Source organism: Budorcas taxicolor, chromosome 15 (assembly GCF_023091745.1).
Source record: "Budorcas taxicolor isolate Tak-1 chromosome 15, Takin1.1, whole genome shotgun sequence".
Classification (NCBI taxonomy): domain Eukaryota; kingdom Metazoa; phylum Chordata; class Mammalia; order Artiodactyla; family Bovidae; genus Budorcas; species Budorcas taxicolor.
The window spans coordinates 14,148,371-14,167,495 of NC_068924.1; positions in this window are offsets into that span (position 1 = coordinate 14,148,371).

Consider the following 19,125-nt stretch of genomic DNA (forward strand, 5'->3'; position numbering starts at 1 on the left):
ACTGATTCAATGGACATGAATATAAGAAAACTCTGGAAGTAGTGGAGGACAGAGGGGCCTGGGGTTACTGCAGTCCACGGGGTCACCAAGAGTCAGACACAAGTTAGCAACTAAACAACAACAAAAGCATAGTATACAGTATATATAATATAATACAATATTCCATAGCATATATGTGTATATATATGTGTGCACATGGATGGACCTATATGGTATTATGCTAAGTGAAATGTCAGAGAAAAACAAATGCTGCATGACTATAGTTAAATATGGAATCTAAAGAACAAAGCAAATAGACTAACATAACAAAATAGAAATAAGGGATGTAAATACAGAGAACAAACAAGTGGTTGCCAGAGGGGAGAGGGGTGAGAGTAGGTAAGAAATAGATAAAGGAGATTGAGAGGGACAAACTTCTAGATGCAAAATCAATGAATCACTGGTATGAACTGTATGTGTTGGAAATATAGTCAATAATTGTGTAATATCTTTGTATGGTGACATTTCGTAACTAGACTTACTGTAGCGATCATTTTGAAACGTGTATCAAGTTACAAGGTTGTGTAAGAGGAGCTAACATAGGGTTGTAGTTTACTTACACTTCAAAAACAACCAACCAACTCATAGAAAAATAAATCAGATTTGTACTTACTAGAGGCGAGGGGTTGTGGGGAGAGGAAACAGGAGGAAGACAATCAAAAGGTACAAACTTCCAGTTATAAGATAAGTATGTATCAGGGATGTAATGTACACCATGATGATACACACACACATACATGATACAACTCTTTCAAACTAGACCAACTGATGAATCTCCTAATGGATGGAGTTTCGCTCTTTTCAAGTTTGGAACTAGAAGAGGGGAAGACATAGGTGGACAGTGAATTGAGCAGAGAGAGGCTTCTCATTATGAAACCTTGGCTCAGAGTAGTCTATCAGATCTTTTATTTCCAAGAGGCCAAGTCTTTCCCAGGAAGACTGATTACAACCGAGTCTTAAAGACCGTCAGAACCAGATTAGACCCTACTGTTCTCTAGTTTTGCTCCTTCAGCAGAAAGACAGAGGGTGAGGGCACTGGGCCCTAAGCCAAGGGCCTGTCTGTAGAAAGTTCTGAGAGAAGGAATTAGGTCTTCTAAGTCATTATCCAAGGTAGCGAATTTTACAATGTCTTTATAAAAGGCTGAATTCCTTGGGCTCTTAAATGACATTCTCAGGCTGGGGACTTATCCATCATTCAGCCCAGGGGGGCAGACATCAGTGGAAGGTGAGCCACTCCATTAGAGGTCTTTAGTTAATTAGTATTTGAATGAACAACAATGTCTTCAGTTAGAAGAGCAGTGAGAGGCAAGGGGTTTAGGGAAGTGTTTGGGTGAACTGTATTTTGGGTTCAGGCTAAAATGAGATTTTTCTTGAAATGTTTAATTATTTTACCAGGATCATATTTCATGTGGCAATTTAAAATGTCACTAAATAGTAGCTAAACTGAAATGTTCATAGTTGAGGAGTTAAGCAAGGAGTGATAGAAGTCCAGATATGACTTTTAGTGATATCTGGAGTGAAAAAATACTTAAAAAAACTTGCCATAAACAAATATCTTTGAATCTAAGACAGCTGACTTCTTTAACTCTATCTTGTATCACTTAACAATACTGGTTTTCCTTCCTCCCTCCCTTCTTTCGTTCTTAACATTTCTTGAACACACCTAATCTGCTCCCACTTTAGATTCTCTGTACACGCTTCCTCCTTTGCCTAGAACCCACTTCTGACTTCTTTTCATTCTCCAGGACATGGTTAAAATGTCACCTCCATCCTATCTAACTTATTAATAGATTCCAACCTGTTATTCTCCTTTATGCCATCCACTGATGAGATCTCATCACAACTTGTAATTATGTTTGTTGTCTGTCCCCTCCCACTAATCACTAAGCCCTGAGAAGAGGTACTCCATCAGTCAGAGTCCCAAGGGGAAAAGATGACAAGCTGTCAAAGGACAGTTTGAGCAGGGCTTGCAATTGAGGCTAGTTGCCTTGGTCAGGGAAGGATGTAGAAAAACCACCAGTCTATGTCCGATGCAGGATACAGCATGCTTGGGGCTGGTGCACGGGGATGACCCAGAGGGATGTTGTGGGGAGGGAGGTGGGAGGGGGGTTCATGTTTGGGATCGCATGTACACCCGAGGTGGATTCATGTCAATGTATGGCAAAACCAATACAGTATTATAAAGTAAAATAAAGTAAAAATAAAAAGTTAAAAAAAATGTTAAAAAAAATAAATTAAGAAAAAAAACAAACCACAAGGGATAGTTCAGTACCCCAGAGCTAAGCGCAGGGTCATGGACATCCTCAGCCTGAAGGAGTAAGGGAGAAGGGAGCAGCCACTGGAGCTGGAGGGAGAGAAAGCTGCAGACAAATACCTGGAGTGGACTGATGTCCTTTGATTGAGGGAGACAGCCAACCCAAGCTGACTCCAGAGAAAGGGAGTCAGGGTCATAGATACTCCCTGCTTCACTCTCCTTTCCCCCTCCAAATCTGCTGAGAAGCCCGGGATGTCCACTGATGTCATCTGGCAGAGAGGAACATGGAGAAGGATGGAGATCAGATTAAATGTGGAAGATATCCAGTCCAAGAGCCAGGTCTGCCTAATTCATCTCAATCCCCAGCACCCAGCACCCAGCACCCAGCACAGAGCCCATGAATAATAAACAAAGTGAATTTGTTACTAAGCATCTTTTTATTCTACTCTCCTCTAATTCTCTTTGTTTTAAAATGGATGATATGGAGATTTGCCTAATTCAGATGAATACGAGCACCTTTAAGTAGGTGAGAGTTCGTGTCATCCCTTGAGGATTGAGAATTGGATGCGGCAGAGGGAAGTGACAATACATCAGATGTGTGTGTGTGTGCCCAGTCATGTCCAACTCTTTGCAACTCCATGGACTGGAGCCTGCCAGGCTCTTCTGTCTGTGGAATTCTCCATGGAAAAATACTGCAGTCAGTAGACATGTCCTCTTCCAGCGGATCTTTCTAACCCAGGTTCAACTCTGGGTCTCCTGCATTGCAAGCAGATTCTTTACCATCTGAGCCCCCAGGGAAGCCCAATACATCAGGGGGCAAGGGTAAAGTAGCATCTTCCTCTTCAGAGAACAGTAGCTGGCTTTGAACTCTTATGGTGTTCCAATAGCTAGGGAAGGAACCTGCCAGACTGGATACAGAGTCAGGAGGCACAAGCTTTGTGTGGAAGGAGGTAAGGAAACAGCAGCCAGCACTCCACTCACACCTCCCAATCCCTCTCCTCCTTCCCATTGGTGAGGAGATGGTGAGAACTGAAGCAATCTCCTGTCCCAGATATGAACCCAAGTGTTCAGGTTGGCAATTCTGCTTTCTCTGGACTATTCCATGACAGAAATTAACTTTTATCTTCTCTAGCCATTGTTTGTCTCTTTGAAATAGCAGCTCAACTTCATCCTAACTAAAGCAGAGAGATTTCCAGAGGATGAGGAGATGGGCTTCTAGAGGTATATTTTTTGGGTGAGTCTGACAGTCTTTGGGGGAAGGATTCAAAATAAAGAGTGAATGACATAATAACTGTCACTGGGAGGTTTAGTATGAAGTGAAAAGTATGCAAATAACTCTTGCTCTGTGGTCCCAAATATACAGGGAGGAAGCATTTCATAGTGAAGGTGGCATGTGGATCTTCCATGCAAAATCTAAACATCATCAGAGCAGTCTGGGATGTACCTTGGTGACCTGGCATCAGGAGCTGGGGTGGGGGTTGGGATATAGAAGAAGGTGGCAGATGGTGGGATACTGGAGGTGGTTTATTTTGAGTAGGAAGCTCTGTTTGGATGTTCAATAAGCAGTTTTGAATTTAAAAATGACTGTAATCACTATACTGTTGATTTTCTGACCCCTCTGTGCCCCAGAGAGGTAGCCCTGGGAAAAAATTATTATTTTGCTTACTTATGATAGTAGAGTTTGAAGTTGAAATTGAAATGATCATGATTTGGTTAGAGAAGGGTGACACTCAGGGAGAAAGAAGGAAGCTTGGGTGCCCAGAGAGGACTTACTGCTAGGTTGGGAAAGCAGAGTATATGTTACTAGCAACTCAATTTTCTCAGTGCCTCAGAACTGACCAGCTCCTGGGGGCTTGATCAAGATAATAGAACTCACAGGATCCGGGTAAGTAAATTAGAATTTGAAGTATTCATTTAGAAAGTAGCTTTTCTTTGCAGTGTCTGAATTTTATCGAACTAACATCTATGCCCTCTGCTTCTAGTGTTAGTATATGTGAGAAGCTGAGTTACTACTGCATTTAAAATATTCAGTTCAGTTCAGTTCAGTTCAGTCGCTGTCATGTCTAACTCTTTTTGACCCCATTGACTGCAGCATGCCAGGCTTCCCTGTCCATCACCAACTCCCAGAGCTTGCTCAAACTCATGTCCATGGTGATGCCGTCCAGCCTTCTCATCCTCTGCCGTCCCCTTCTCTTCCAACCTTCAATCTTTCCCAGCATCAGGGTCTTTGCCAATGAGTCAGTTTTTCACATCAGGTGGCCAAAGTTTTGGAGTCTCCTCTTCAGAATCAGTCCTTCCAAGGAATATTTAAGACTGATTTCCTTTAGGATTGACTGGTTTTTTCTCCTTGCAGTCCAAAGAACTCTCAAGAGTCTTCTCCAACACCACAGTTCAAAAGCATCAATTCGTCGGTGCTCAGATCCATACATGACTACTGGAAAAACCATAGTTTTGACTAGATGGACCTTTGTTGGCTAAGTAATGTCTCTGCTTTTTAATATGTTGTCTAGGTTGGTCATAGTTTTTCTTCCAAAGAGCAAGAGTCTTTTAATTTTGTGGCTTCAGTCACCATCTGCAGTGATTTTGGAGCCCAAGAAAGTAAAGTCTATAACTGTTTCCATTGTTTCCCCATCTATTTGCCATGAAGTGATGGGACCAGATGACATGGTCTTTGTTTTATGAATGTTGAGTTTTAAGCCAGTTTTTTCACTCTCCTCTTTCACTTTCATTAAGAGACTATTTAGTTCCTTTTCACTTTCTGCCATGAGGGTGGTGTCATCTGCATATCTGAGGTTGTTGATATTTCTCCCAGCAATCTTGATTCCAGCTTATGCTTCATCCAGCCTGGCATTTTGCATGATGTACTCTGCATATAAGTTAAATAAGCAGGGTGACAAAATACAACCTTGACGTTCTCCTTTCCCGATTTGGAATCGGTCTGTTGTTCCATGTCCAGTTCTAACTGTTGCTTCTTGACCTGCATACAGGTTTCCCAGGAGGCAGATAAAGTGGCCCCGTATTCCCATCTCTTTCAAAATTTTCCACAGTTTGTTGTCCTCCACACAGTCAAAGGCTTTAGTGTAGTCAATAAAGCAGAAGTAGATGTTTTTCTGGAACTCTCTTGCTTTTTCAGTGATCCAACAGATGTTTGCAATTTGATCTCTGGTTCCTCTGCATTTTCTAAATCCAGCTTGAACATCTGGAAGTTCCTGGTCCATGTACTGTTGAAGCCTGTCTCAGAGGATTTTGAGCATCACTTTGCTAGCGCATGAGATGAGTGCAATTGTGCAGTACTTTGAACATTCTTTGGCATTGCCTTTCTTTGGGATTGGAATAAAAACTGATCTTTTCCATTCCTGTGGCCACTGCTGAGTTTTCCAAATTTGCTGGCATATTGAATGCAGAACTTTCACAACATCATCTTTTAGGATTTGAAACAGCTCAACTGGAATTCCATCACCTCCTCTAGCTTCTTTCATAGTGATGCCTCCTAAAGCCGACTTGACTTCGCATTCCAAGATGTTTGGCTCTAGGTGAGTGATCACACCATCGTGGTTATCTGGGTCATGAAGATCTTTTTGTATAGTTCTTCTGTGTAGTCTTGCCACCTTTTCTTAGTATCGTCTGCTTCTGTCAGGTCCATACCATTTCTCTACTTTATTGTGCCTATCTTTGCATGCAGATATTACTGATATGTGCCCATCTTTGCATTTAACATATTACTGATAAGTAATCATACTATTTTGGGGGGGCTCCAAAATCACTGCAGATGGTGACTGTAGCCATGAAATTAAAAGACACTTACTCCTTGGAAGGAAAGTTATGACCAGCCTAGATAGCATATTAAAAAGCAGAGACATTACTTTGTCAACAAAGGTCCGTCTAGTCAAGGCTATGGTTTTTCCAATAGTCATGTATGGATGTAAGAGTTAGACTATAAAGAAAGCTGAGTGCTGAAGAATTGATGCTTTTGAACTGTGGTGTTGGAGAAGACCCTTGAGAGTCCCTTGGACTGCAAGGAGATCCAACCAGTCCATCCTAAAGGAGATCAGTCCTGGGTGTTCATTGGAAGGACTTATGTTGAAGCTGAAACTCCTATACTTTGGCCACCTTATGTGAAGAGCTGACTCATCGGAAAAGACCCTAATGCTGGGAAAGATTGAGGGCAGGAGGAGAAGGGGACAATAGAGGATGAGATGGTTGGATGGCATCACCGACTCAATGGAGATGAGTTTTGGTGAATTCTGGGAGTTGGTGATGGACAGGGAGGGCTGGCACGTTGTGATTCATGGGGTCACAAAGAGTTGGACACAACTGAGCGATTGAACTGAACTGAATCATATAAGTGAAGTAAGTCAGAGAGAAAAAGGCAAATATCATATGATATCATTTATATGTTCAGTTCAGTCACTCTGTCATGTCTGACTCTTTTTGACCCCATGGACTGCAGCATGCCAGGCTTCCCTGTCCATCATCAACTCCCAGAGCTTACACAAACTCATGTCCATCAAGTCGGTGATGCCCCAACCATCTCATCCTCTGTCTTCCCCTTCTCCTCCTACCTTCAGTCTTTTCTAGCATCAGGGTCTTTTCTACTGAGTCAGTTCTTCACATCAGGTGGCCAAAGTATTGGAGCTTCAGCTTCAGCATCAGTCCTTCCAATGAATATTCGGGACTGATTTCCTTTAGGATTGACTTGTTTGATCTCTTTGCAGTCCAAGAGACTCTTAAGAGTCTTCTTCAACACCACAGTTCCACATTTATATGTGGAGCCAGGAAAAAAAAAAACATAATAATACAAACAAACTCATTTATAAAGCAGTAACAACACTCACAGACAGAAAACAAACTTATGGTTACCAAGGGGGAAAGTACCTGGAGGGATAAATTAGGAGCTTTGGATTAACATAAACACACTACTGTATATAAAACAGTTAAGAAAACAAGGTCCCACTCCATAGCACAGGGACTATATTCCTTTTTTATAATAGCATATAATGGAAAAAAACCTGAAAAAGAATATATATGTACATATATATGGGTTTTTCTGGTGGCTGAGATGGTAAAGAATCTCCTGCAGCATGAGACCTAGCTTCGATCCCTGGGTCAGGAAGATCCCCTGGAGAAGGGAATGGCAACCAGTTCTAGTATTGTTCACTGGAGAATTCCATGGACAGAGGAGCCTGCCATGCTACAGTCCATGGGGTCTCAAAGAGTCAGACACAACTGAGCAACTAACACTGTTCATATATATATATATATATGTATATTTGAATCACTTTGCTGTACACCTAAAACTAATACAACATTATAAATCTATTATACATCACAAAAAACCTAAAAAATAAAACATTACTGATAACTAGATTATACCATGGATTAATTACCATGTTTTTTTAAAGCAAGACCAATACCACATTAACTGTGCTCATTTGATGTTGCTTCCAAATGTTATAAACACAAAAATGTAGAAATACATATATCACCTCTTAGAAGTGACTAAATACTGTAATGATCTTTAGGTCTGGGGATGAGCAAAGGTTCAAAGGAGAGCAGGTAGACCATCAGATCTTTGCTTTGGCTCCCAAACCAAAGGACCTGGAGTGGCATTTGGAAAAGGAAGTGAGAGGCCTGCCTTCCTTGGAGAGCTAGTAAAACTTTCCAGATGAAAAAGGTAGGATGTGGAATATTGAACAAACATAGTCTATTTCTACTTATTTGGATTTGCCTTTAGTCACATAATTAAGTTTTAATTACCCTAAAGGAGAGTGAAGTTTTAATATTTAAACAAGTCGCATTCATTAATTCAGTAAATATCTGAGTACCTGTCATAGGCCAGGCACCATGATAGACGCCGCGGACACCGTGACGAACTAGACAGCATCTTCACGCGTGAAGCCGACAGCTAAGTGATGACAACTGAGACAGTGTAGTCCGGCACTGGGGCGGCTCAGCGAGCAGCGAGCGACGTGACCACTTCAAAGAACGTTCTTGCGGCCTGTTCGGTTCCTCCACTCAGAGCAATGCTGGGCCAGCAACCAATTCTTGCTCTCTGGCCCTCCGGCGGCTCCATCTTATTCACGTCTACATTTTCCCCTCTGGAAACCAGTTAAAACAGCAGCATGGATTAGGCATCAGGTTTTTCCTTTTCTTTTTTCCCCATGAATGTAGTTATTTTCTTTTCTGTCTGTGATCTTTTGCTTGCAGAATATATTTTATAAAGTGCTTTCTGGAGATAAGAGAATCATATCCATTACGAACTGATTTATTAGCTTAACCTTCAGAGAGAAGCCTTATTTCCAAGCTCTGGTGGGCACCTCAGTGTTACCTCAACTTCAAGGACACAATATGCCAGTTACCAACACCTACCACATTTATTGAGCACTTACAATGTAGCCAGCACTGTGTTAGACATGCAGGGTGCGAAGATCAAAAGGATACGTACAGTTCTTGATCTCTAACATCTTATGGCTGATGTATAAAATGATAACTTGTCCAATGAGACAGCTTGTGCTAAATCAGGGCTGTAGACAGGAAGTGCTAAAGAGCTCTGTGGAGGAAAGATGTGGGTTGCCTAGATTTCAGCAAAGATAGGCTCCTAGTTCTCCTCATTGAATTCCTTCCTGTTATCACCAAGACAAGTTAAAAGTCCATCCAATTCTAAGCATTTGGGCCAAGGCTACTTTTATAAATTCATCTTCTTATCTTTACCACTATATGATGGATTCTTTTAGTTTGGGTTAAACTTAATCTCTACACAAATTAGCTCTCAGTAAAGTAAAAAAAAAAAGTGAAGTCGTGAATACACTGTACTAGGCACAATGTGAGAATAAAAACATATTAGGCCTTTCTTCCTTCTGAGTAGTTTGCAGTCTGATTTAAGGCAAAGTGATGAAAATCCTGAAGTTAAGATACAGAATAATATTATATAAAACCTAGAGTTAAATATTAAAACTGTGCAGTGCAATTAAGGAAACTCTACAATCTTGTTATTGGAAGGTTTTCATTCACCTGGTAAAACAAATTTTTTCTAGCACCAATGGAATGAAAATAGAAAGTGACTCAGAACTGAGTGAGCTGAGGCAGAGAAAGGTGGGCTTAGTCATTTTAAGTGGTGAATGATGGCAGCTGAGGAACAAGAAGTAGCTTTTTCAGGACTTAGGCCATGCTGGGGGTTGGCTGCTCTCCTGTAGTTCAAACAGTGCAGGTGCCTAGAGAGGGAGGGTGCTCTTCTCAGGTCGTGTTTTGTGAGTCCTTCACATCCAGTTCTCAGAGCTCAGGTGTGCTCACCTCTCAGGCTGGACAGGAATCCAGGCAGGAGCTGAAACAAAAGGAAGTGAGAGCTAAAGTCCCATTTATTGAGCACAGTTCTAGGCATACTCCTTGCATGCATGCTAAGATGCTTCAGTCGTGTCTGACTCTTTGCCGTCTTATGCACTGTAACCCACCAGGCTCCTCTGTCCATGGGATTCTCCGGGCAAGAATACTGGAATGGGATGCCATGCCCTTCTTCACTCTAGGCATAGTACATGGTAAATATTTTGCATCCAATATCTTATCTTATTTTCAAAAAGTTTGATATGGTATGTATATTATTCGCCTTTTACAAGTGGGAAAAGTGAACCTCAGAGAATTTGATGGTTTGTCTCAGATCAAATGCCTAGTCACTGGTACAGCTGGAATTTCAACACTTATCAGACTCCTAAGCCTGTGCTCTTCCTACACCTTAGTCATAGGGGATGCTGAGAAGACATGCGTCTCCCTGGCAGCGACCACACAGGCCTCACCCCCTTAGCAAGGTAGTGGTCTTGCCTTTAGCAGTGTAGAAGAGAGAAGGAGGGAAATCATGTTTCTGAATGCTTCCCTGTGGCCTGGACTGTAGTTTTAGCTATAGTTTTCTGCCAACAGAGATTACCACCCACATGCACCAGATCTGTAATTGTTGTTGTTTAGTCGCTAAGTCGTGTCCAACTCTTTTTGACCCCATGGACTGTAGTCTGCCAGGCTCCTCTGTCCAGGGGATTTCGCAGGCAAGAATACTGGAGTGGGTTGCCATTTCCTACTCCAAGGGATCTTCCTGACCCAAGGATCAGACCCATTCTGTCTCCTGCATTGCAGGCAGATTCTTTGCCACTTGGGAAGCCCTGTTTATAATTAGAAAATAATTTAACTCTAGGGAAGGCAGTCAGGCAGCAGAATGCAACATCCCCTTGTACGCTGTATGCATCCAGTAAACAATGAGCAGAAAATTTTTTTTAACATGCCCAGATGATGAAACAGCTGGTGTTCATCAAGGCATTCCAGTGGAAAACTCATGAAACTATAAAAATTCTGTTTAATCCTCACTATTACCTCTTGCCCCTTGTCAGTAACTCTTGAAGAATAATGACATAAAAGATATTCCCAGTTTAGAGTTCTCTTCAGTTTTTACCAATCTCACCCTACCTCCCCCCCTCCCCCCTTCTACTTCTTTCAGACACAGGATAGGGGCAGAGATGTGCAGTGGAATAAAACATAGGTAGAGGAATTAGGAGGCTTGGACTCTAATCCTAGTTTGCTGATAATAGTTATATAATTTAGAGCAAGTAACTTTGGATTCTTTGCTGCCATTACCTTACCAGAGACAATGGACTACCACAGTACTTCGGTGAGAGGATTGTTCTGTTAAAACTAGCGCCAATATTCAATGGTGTAGAAACTGAAGCTGAGTTTGGGTGACCTCATTCAATAGGAAAGATGTCCAGGTGAAAGGTTTTGGGCACAGATGAATGAGTTGTTCAGAAACACAAAGGAGGAGAGGGTAATTTTTTCTTTCCACAGGAATTATTTTGTGGATCATACCTAATTCCTTGTATGGTTTGAGACCAGTGATCTAATTATTAAATAATTAAGCTAAAGGGATTTGGGAAGATGAGAGCATCCATTTTTTTGGAGATGACAAGGAAATATTTTACTCTGGATGTTTAATAGAGATTTAAAAAATACAGATAAAGTAGGAATTGAAAATCAGTAAGATGCAAACTTGTCATTGTAACATTACTTTGGAAAAACGCCTTCTTGATCATGATGATTAGAGAAATGCAAAAGAAATGCAAAAGAATTGCAAACATTCACACTGAATTAAAGAAATCTATCCCATCTTTGGTCCACATAGTTTTAGCCACAGAAGAGCTGCCTTTTTTGTGGTTGTGTTTGTTACAGATATGAAAATGTTAACTTTAGAATCTGATCTGGTTATTTGTTACTGTAAGAGTTTGCTAGTCCTTTATCCTCTTTCTTTTCACATTTATAATTCAAGAATATCGGTGTTAATAAATATTTTTATTTGCAAGTGACAATAACCCAACTTGAATGGTCTCCAGCAGAAGATGGAAATATAACAGTGCATGTAACCAAATTGTGTTAAGGACATGCCAAGCTTACTTTGACATGCCTTGAACTAGAATTCAAATGCTTTCAGAATTTTCTTGTTTTTCCTTTCTTGTCTTCATTTCTGCTTTTTGGCTGTATTCTCTTGGGTACTTAATTGCTTAACTTCAGGCTCACATTCATTGAGTCTTTTAAGCAGAGATATGATCCCCACAACTTCTCCCTGGAAGGAAAAAGGGACTTCTCTCTCCCAACAATAATTTTAAAAAATTCTGGCAAAGCGTTCTGATTTGTTTTGTCTGGGTCCTATGCCCATCAACAGGACAAGTAGATATTGCATGGAAATTTTCCTGTTTTATTGGAACTTCAGCTAAAGTTGAGTTTTGTATCTTCCTATGTGACTGCAGCCATGAAATTAAAAGATGCTTACTCCTTGGAAGAAAAGTTATGACCAACCTAGATAGCATATTCAAAAGCAGAGACATTACTTTGCCAACAAAGGTCCATCTAGTCAAGGCTATGGTTTTTCCAGTAGTCATGTATGGATGTGAGAGTTGGACTGTGAAGAAAGCTGAGTACCGAAGAATTGATGCCTTTGAACTGTGGTGTTGGAGAAGACTCTTGAGAGTCCCTTGGACTTCAAAGAGATCCAACCAGTCCATTCTGAAGGAGATCAACCCTGGGATTTCTTTGGAAGGAATGATGCTGAAGCTGAAACTCCAGTACTTTGGCCACCTCATGCGAAGAGTTGACTCATTGGAAAAGATTCTGATGCTGGGAGGGATTGGGGGCAGGAAGAGAAGGGGATGACCGAGGATGAGATGGCTGGATGGCATCACTGACTCGATGGACGTGAGTGTGAGTGAACTCTGGGAGTTGGTGATGGACAGGGAGGCCTGGGGTGCTGCGATTCATGGGGTCGCAAAGAGTCGGACACTACTGAGCGACTGGACTGAACTGAACTGATGCGATCCATCACCCCAGGGTTTTCTTAGATCCCCTCCCACTTGGTTGTTTCCTCTAGAATGTTTTATGTACGTCTCCATTATAATGCATATTTCATTGCATAGAATTATATACTTATATCTCTTACTTTTCAGATTGTGAACTCTTCCAGATTAAGGTCTAAATTTTGTTTAACTATATTATCCACAGCATCTAAAATGATGCCTAGAACTTGCATGCTAAGTCACTTTAGTCCTATCTGACTCTTTGCAACCATATGTATGGTAGTCCATCAGACTCCTTTGTCCATGGGATTCTCCAGGCAAGAATACTGGAGTGGGTTGCCATTTCCTCCTCCAGGGGATCTTCCTGACCCAAGGATCTAACCTGCATCTCTTGACTCCTGCACTGGCAGGTGGGTTCTTTACCACTAGGGCTACCTGGGAAGCCCTGCCTGGAACTTAATAAAACCTTAGTAAGTATTCGTTGATGATAAATTGAAAGGATGCATGGACAAAAGTATAGGATGTTTGAAATAAGATTTTTTATTCAATTATAAAATGTTAGCTCACCAATTGAAAGGCAGACTGGTGAATGGATTTTTTAAATGATCCAACTATATGCTGTCTACAAGAGATTCATTTTAGATCCAAAAATAAAAATAGATTGAAAGTGAAAGGATGAAAAAAGTCACCCCATGCAAATAGCAACCAAAAGAGAGCTTGGGTAGCTATACTAATTAGACAAAATACACTCCAAAAATTGTTATAAGAGATGAAAAAAGTCATTATATACTGATAAAAGGATCAGTTGATCAGGATGGTATAATTATACACATAACTGCACTGAACAACAGAGCCCCCCAAATGTGGAGCCACATCAACAGAATTCAAGAGGGAAATGAAGAGTTCTACAGTAATAGTTGGAAACTTCAATACATCATTTTTGACAATGGGTAAAACATCTAAACAGAAGATAATAAAGAAACAAATGATTATAAAACTCTTAAGTGAAAATTTATGAGCAAGTCTTTGTGACCTTGGATTTGACAATGGACTTAGATATGACACTAAAAGGATCCACACATAAAAAGATAAATTTGACATTATCAAAATAAAATATTTGCACATTAGAGGGCATTATCAAGAAAATGAAACAGCAACCTACAAAATGGGCAAAAATATTTTCAAATCACATATCTGATAATGACCTAGGATGAAGGATATATAAAGAACTGATACAACTCAATGACAAAAAGAAAAAAACCTAATTTAAATATGAGCAAAATATATGAATAAATATTATTCCAAGGAAGATATACAAATGACTAGCAAATACATGAAAATATGCTCAGCATCATTATTCATCAGGGATATGCAAATCAAAACAAAATATCTCACCACTCTACACCCACTTAGATGGCCATTTGAATAATGGAAAATAACAAAAGTTGGTGAGGATGTGGAATCCTCATACATGGCTGATGAGAATGTAAAATGATTCAATCACTGTGAAAAACAGTTTGGCAATTTCTCAAAAAGTGATTCATAGAACTATCATTGTTGTTCAGTCATTCAGTTGTGTCTCTTTGCAACCCATGGACTGTAGCACGCCAGGCCTCCCTGTCCCTCACTGTCTCCCAGAGTTTGCCCAAATTCATGTCCACTGAGTTGGTGATGCTATCCAACCATCTCATCCTATCTATCATATGACCCAGCAATTCCACTCCTAGGTATATAACCAATATAAACCAAATGAAACCACCTACTCAAATACCTGTACATGAGTGTTCATAGCAACATTATTCACAATAGCCAAAATGTGGAAATAACCCAAATGTTCACCAATAGATAAATGGATATAAGCGAATTGTGGCTTATATATACAATGGATATTATTTGGCCACAAAAGGAATGAAGTATTGATACCTGCTACAGTGAAGATGAATCTGGAAAACATTATGTTAAATAAGAGAATCTAGACAAAAAAGGTCACCTACTGTATGTTTTCACTTACGTGGAATATTCAGAAAAGGTAAATACAAAGAAACAGCAGATTGATGGTTGTCAGGAGTAGGAGGGAGGGAAAATCGGGGAGTAACAGCTTAATGGGTGAAAAGGAAAAATGAAAGTGTTAATCACTTAGTCATGTCCGACTGTCTGTGACCCGCCAGGCTCCTCTGTCCATGGGATTCTCCAGGCTAGAATACTGGAGGAGCCAATCCCTTCTCCAGGGGATTCTCCCTCCCCAGGGATAGAACCGAGGTCTCCTGCACTGCAGGCAGATTCTTTACTGGAAACAGCAGATTGATGGTTACCAAAGGCTGCGGGGAGGGGAGATTGAGGAGTTTAATATGGGTACAAGGCTTTATTTTGGGGTGATAAAAATGTTTGGAAAGAAGCAGAGGTGGTGTTTTCACAGCATTGGGAATGTAGTAAATGCCTCTAATTGTTCTTTTAAAAATGATACATTTTATATTATGTGACTCTCACCTGAGGAAAACTGGTAAGAAATGAACATGTTTTCACCAAGGTAGCTCTTTATTAAAGCAAAGCTGCTTTGTTTTAATCCCATATGCTTTAAAATCCCTGCCTTGTAGAATTTCAGGAATTCTAAAGTTGAAACTTTTAAGCTGAAATTTGCCACCACTCCATATAGCTGAGAGAATCTCAGAATTTACCAAGAACATGCGGATTCTTAGATACATACATACCTGCTCATCATATTCACCTATCATTGAATGCCTATTTCAACAATCAAACCTGTGGCTTTTCAATTCTATCACCCCTACTGGTCTGATCTAAGTTCCCTCTTGTTTCTGCATTATTATTTTTCCTTTAGGGTTGTTTTTTTCCTCCTATGGATAGTTGTGGTCTGTAAGACTGAAGCAAACAAAACAAAACAAAGAAAATCCCCAATGACAACAAAAAACCCTCTGATGCTGAGCCAGAAAATAGTTTCTGGAAAGGAATTGGAGTTGGAAAGCCCATGGAACAGTGTCCAACCCTTGACATCGAAGAAGACCATTGCTCATGTAATCCTGAGTGTGTTAAAAGCTCTGCTAAGCAACACCCATTCTAATTTATTTAGTCTAAGAGTTTATTTCCATTTCATGCCACAATGAATTTACAACATGATGAAAAAATCCAACCTAGCTATGCTACCAAAAACTGAGCCACTCCAAGCTTGGGAACAGTGAGTCAAAAATGCAGCCTGCTTGGTCAGTCTTTGTTCATCCCCTCAAACTGACCTCTTGGTGTGTTTAAACTGTAAAGGCACTTTCCTTTGTGACGTTTTCAGTGACCACATCAACTGACTCCCAGCAGCGTGCAGTGTTGAGATATGTTTTTCTCTCAAGTTTGCATTTTCTTGTAAAGTGCAATAAACTTGCCCAGAAAATGCTTCTATCAAACCTTATCTTTGATTCTCTGGGGTTTCCGTGCAATATATTGTGTTGCTCCTGACATCACGATCTCCATGGCAACTCCTGAATGAGACTTTTCATGGTCAAAAAAGGAGAAAAAATAGATGCAAAGAAATTTCTCTTCAATCTTAATAGACTTGGTCATTTATTATTGAGAGGAGAGGGAATGGGAAGGATTGAATTATATTACTTGAGGCTAACCACAGAAATTTCAAGTCACACTCTGAAGCCTCTCAATCAGGAATCTCCATCTTTCCAATTTCTTCTTCATGCTCTCCATAAAAGATATGGTAATGTAACTGTTATGAGGCTTACTTAAATAGGTATTCTGGGTATTAAGTGAAAGAAGACTTGACTGAGAATATGGAAGAGGGCCTATTGACAAGTCCCAGGTTTAAACCAGCCCCCCACCCCATCATGGTAAACAGTTTTCTGACTGTGTGATCTTCATCTAGTCAATCAACTTCTCTATAAGTTTCCTCAGTTAGTAAAGAGAAGGCAGTACTCATTTTGCCACCCCTAGAGGTACATTGTAAGGATAAAATATCTGATTTTTGTATATCTCAGGTTATGCATTTTTGGAAACCAACCAGCAAAAAATACAGTTTTTAATAATCATTTATATAACATATTTCAACTAGAATAGCTGACACATCCATAATTCTTTCTAAGAAAATATCCCTCTTGATTAAGAAGGGATTTAGATAGCCATATTTAGTGTTATGTAACTCCGCCTCACCACAGCCTAGAAGTTGGCACGTAAAAAATCCATAATACAGCCTGGTATGAAAAGAGGAGGTGAATAAATGAGATTCTTGCTGAAATTTACACTGGAAAATGATAAGAATCAATATCCAAAAGTGAGAGATAAAGGTAGAGAACAGTCCCTGGGAAGAATCAGGGCCGATGGAGACTGTGAAATTTATGAGAAAAAGAATACTGGCAAAGTAGATATTATAAAGCAGCAGATACTATTAATATGAGCTCAGTAAAAAGTACAGAGAAAAAATGAAAAGTTTAAGTCAGTTGTGGTGGCAAGAGAAAAATAGTTTATGTTTGCAGAAGGAAATTAAGAGATACCACTTATTAAACAAACATTAGTTTGGTGCTTATTATAAAATGCAGAGCATTGGGGATTCAACAGTAAGACAGCTCTGATTTCATGGTGCCAGCAAATGAACAGGTTATTATATTGAATAATATATTCTAAGTACCATGATAGAGAATATATTAAATACTGTGGGTAGTTTAAGACTTTCCAAAGAAATTGGCAATTTAATATTTTATCAGGTCTGGACTATTGGACAAATAGGAGTAATTCTGGTGAAAGTGATAGTAAAAGATATTTTAAACCATTGAAAAAATACATGAAAAGGCTTGGTAATGAGACATCGGCAGTTTTCCAGCACCAAGACACATATATTTCTATAATTAGTTTCATTCTTCTAAGCTTTGCTTTGAGCCAAACTTTGCTCCTCCTGACACCTACAGAGTTTAACTTAAACATATGGCTATAAGACTTAAGACAGTTCATGTGAAGCTAAGGTGTATAGAGACATATGACATTGTCCTGCTCTTAAGAAGTTTCTGCTGTTAAGAAGTTTATGGTGTATATGAGCAGATGGACTATCAATAAGAAATAAATATGAGAACTAATAATAAACTGAAAAAATGATAGTGAAGTTGCTCAGTCGTGTCCAACTCTTTGTGACCCCATGGACTGTAGCCTACCAGGCTCCTCGGTCCATGGAATTTTCCAGGTAACAGTACTAGAGTGGGTTGCCATTTCCTTCTCCAGGGCATCTTCCCAACCAAGGGATCAAACCCGGGTCTCCCGCATTGCAGGCAGACGCTTTGCCATCTAAGCCACCAGGGAATAAGTCAGTTCAGTTCAGTTCAGTTGCTCAATCATGTCCGACTCTTTGCGACCCCAGGAATCGCAGCACCCCAGGCCTCCCTGTCCATCACCAACTCCCAGAGTTCACTCAGACTCACGTCCATCGAGTCAGTGATGCCATCCAGCCATCTCATCCTCTGTCATCCCCTTCTCTTTCTGCCCCCAGTCCCTCCCAGCATCAAAGTCTTTTGCAATGAGTCAACTCTTCGCGGGAAGTGGCCAAAGTACTGGAGTGTCAGCTTCAGCATCATTCCTTCCAAAGAAATCCCAGGGTTGATCTCCTTCAGAATGGACTGGTTGGATCTCCTTGCAGTCCAAGGGACTCTAAGAGTCTTCTCCAATGCCACACTTCAAAAGCATCAGTTCTTCGGCGCTCAATTTCTTCACGGTCCAACTCTCACATCCATACATGACTACTGGAAAAACCATAGCCTTGACTAGAAGAACCTTTGTGGGCAAAGTAATGTCTCTGCTTTTGAATATGCTATCTAGGTTGGTCATAACTTTTCTTCCAAGGAGTAAGCGTCTTTTAATTTCATGGCTGTAGTCACCATCTGCAGTGATTTTGGAGCCCAATAATATAAAGTCTGACACGGTTTCCACTGTTTCCCCATCTATTTCCCATGAAGTGATGGGACCAGAGGCCATGATCTTCGTTTTCTGAATGTTGAGCTTTAAGCCAACTTTTTCACTCTCCTCTTTCACTTTCATCAAGAGGCTTTTGAGTTCCTCTTCACTTTCTGCCATAAGGGTGGTGTCATCTGCATATCTAAGGTTATTGATATTTCTCCCGGCAATCTTGATTCCAGCTTGTGCTTCTTCCAGTCCAGCATGTCTCATGATGTACTCTGCATAGAAGTTAAATAAGCAGGGTGACAATATACAGCCTTGATGTACTCCTTTTCCTATTTGGAACCAGTCTGTTCTATGTCCAGTTCTAACTGTTGCTTCCTGACCTGCATATAGGTTTCTCAAGAGGCAGGTCAGGTGGTCTGATATTCCCATCTCTTTCAGAATTTTCCACAGTTTATTGTGATCCACACAGTCAAAGGCTTTGGCATAGTCAATAAAGTAGAAGTAGATGTTTTTCTGGAACTCTTTTGTTTTTTCGATGATCCAGTGGATGTTAGCAATTTGATCTCTGGTTCCTCTGCCTTTTCTAAAACCAGCTTGAACATCTGGAAGTTCACAGTTCAC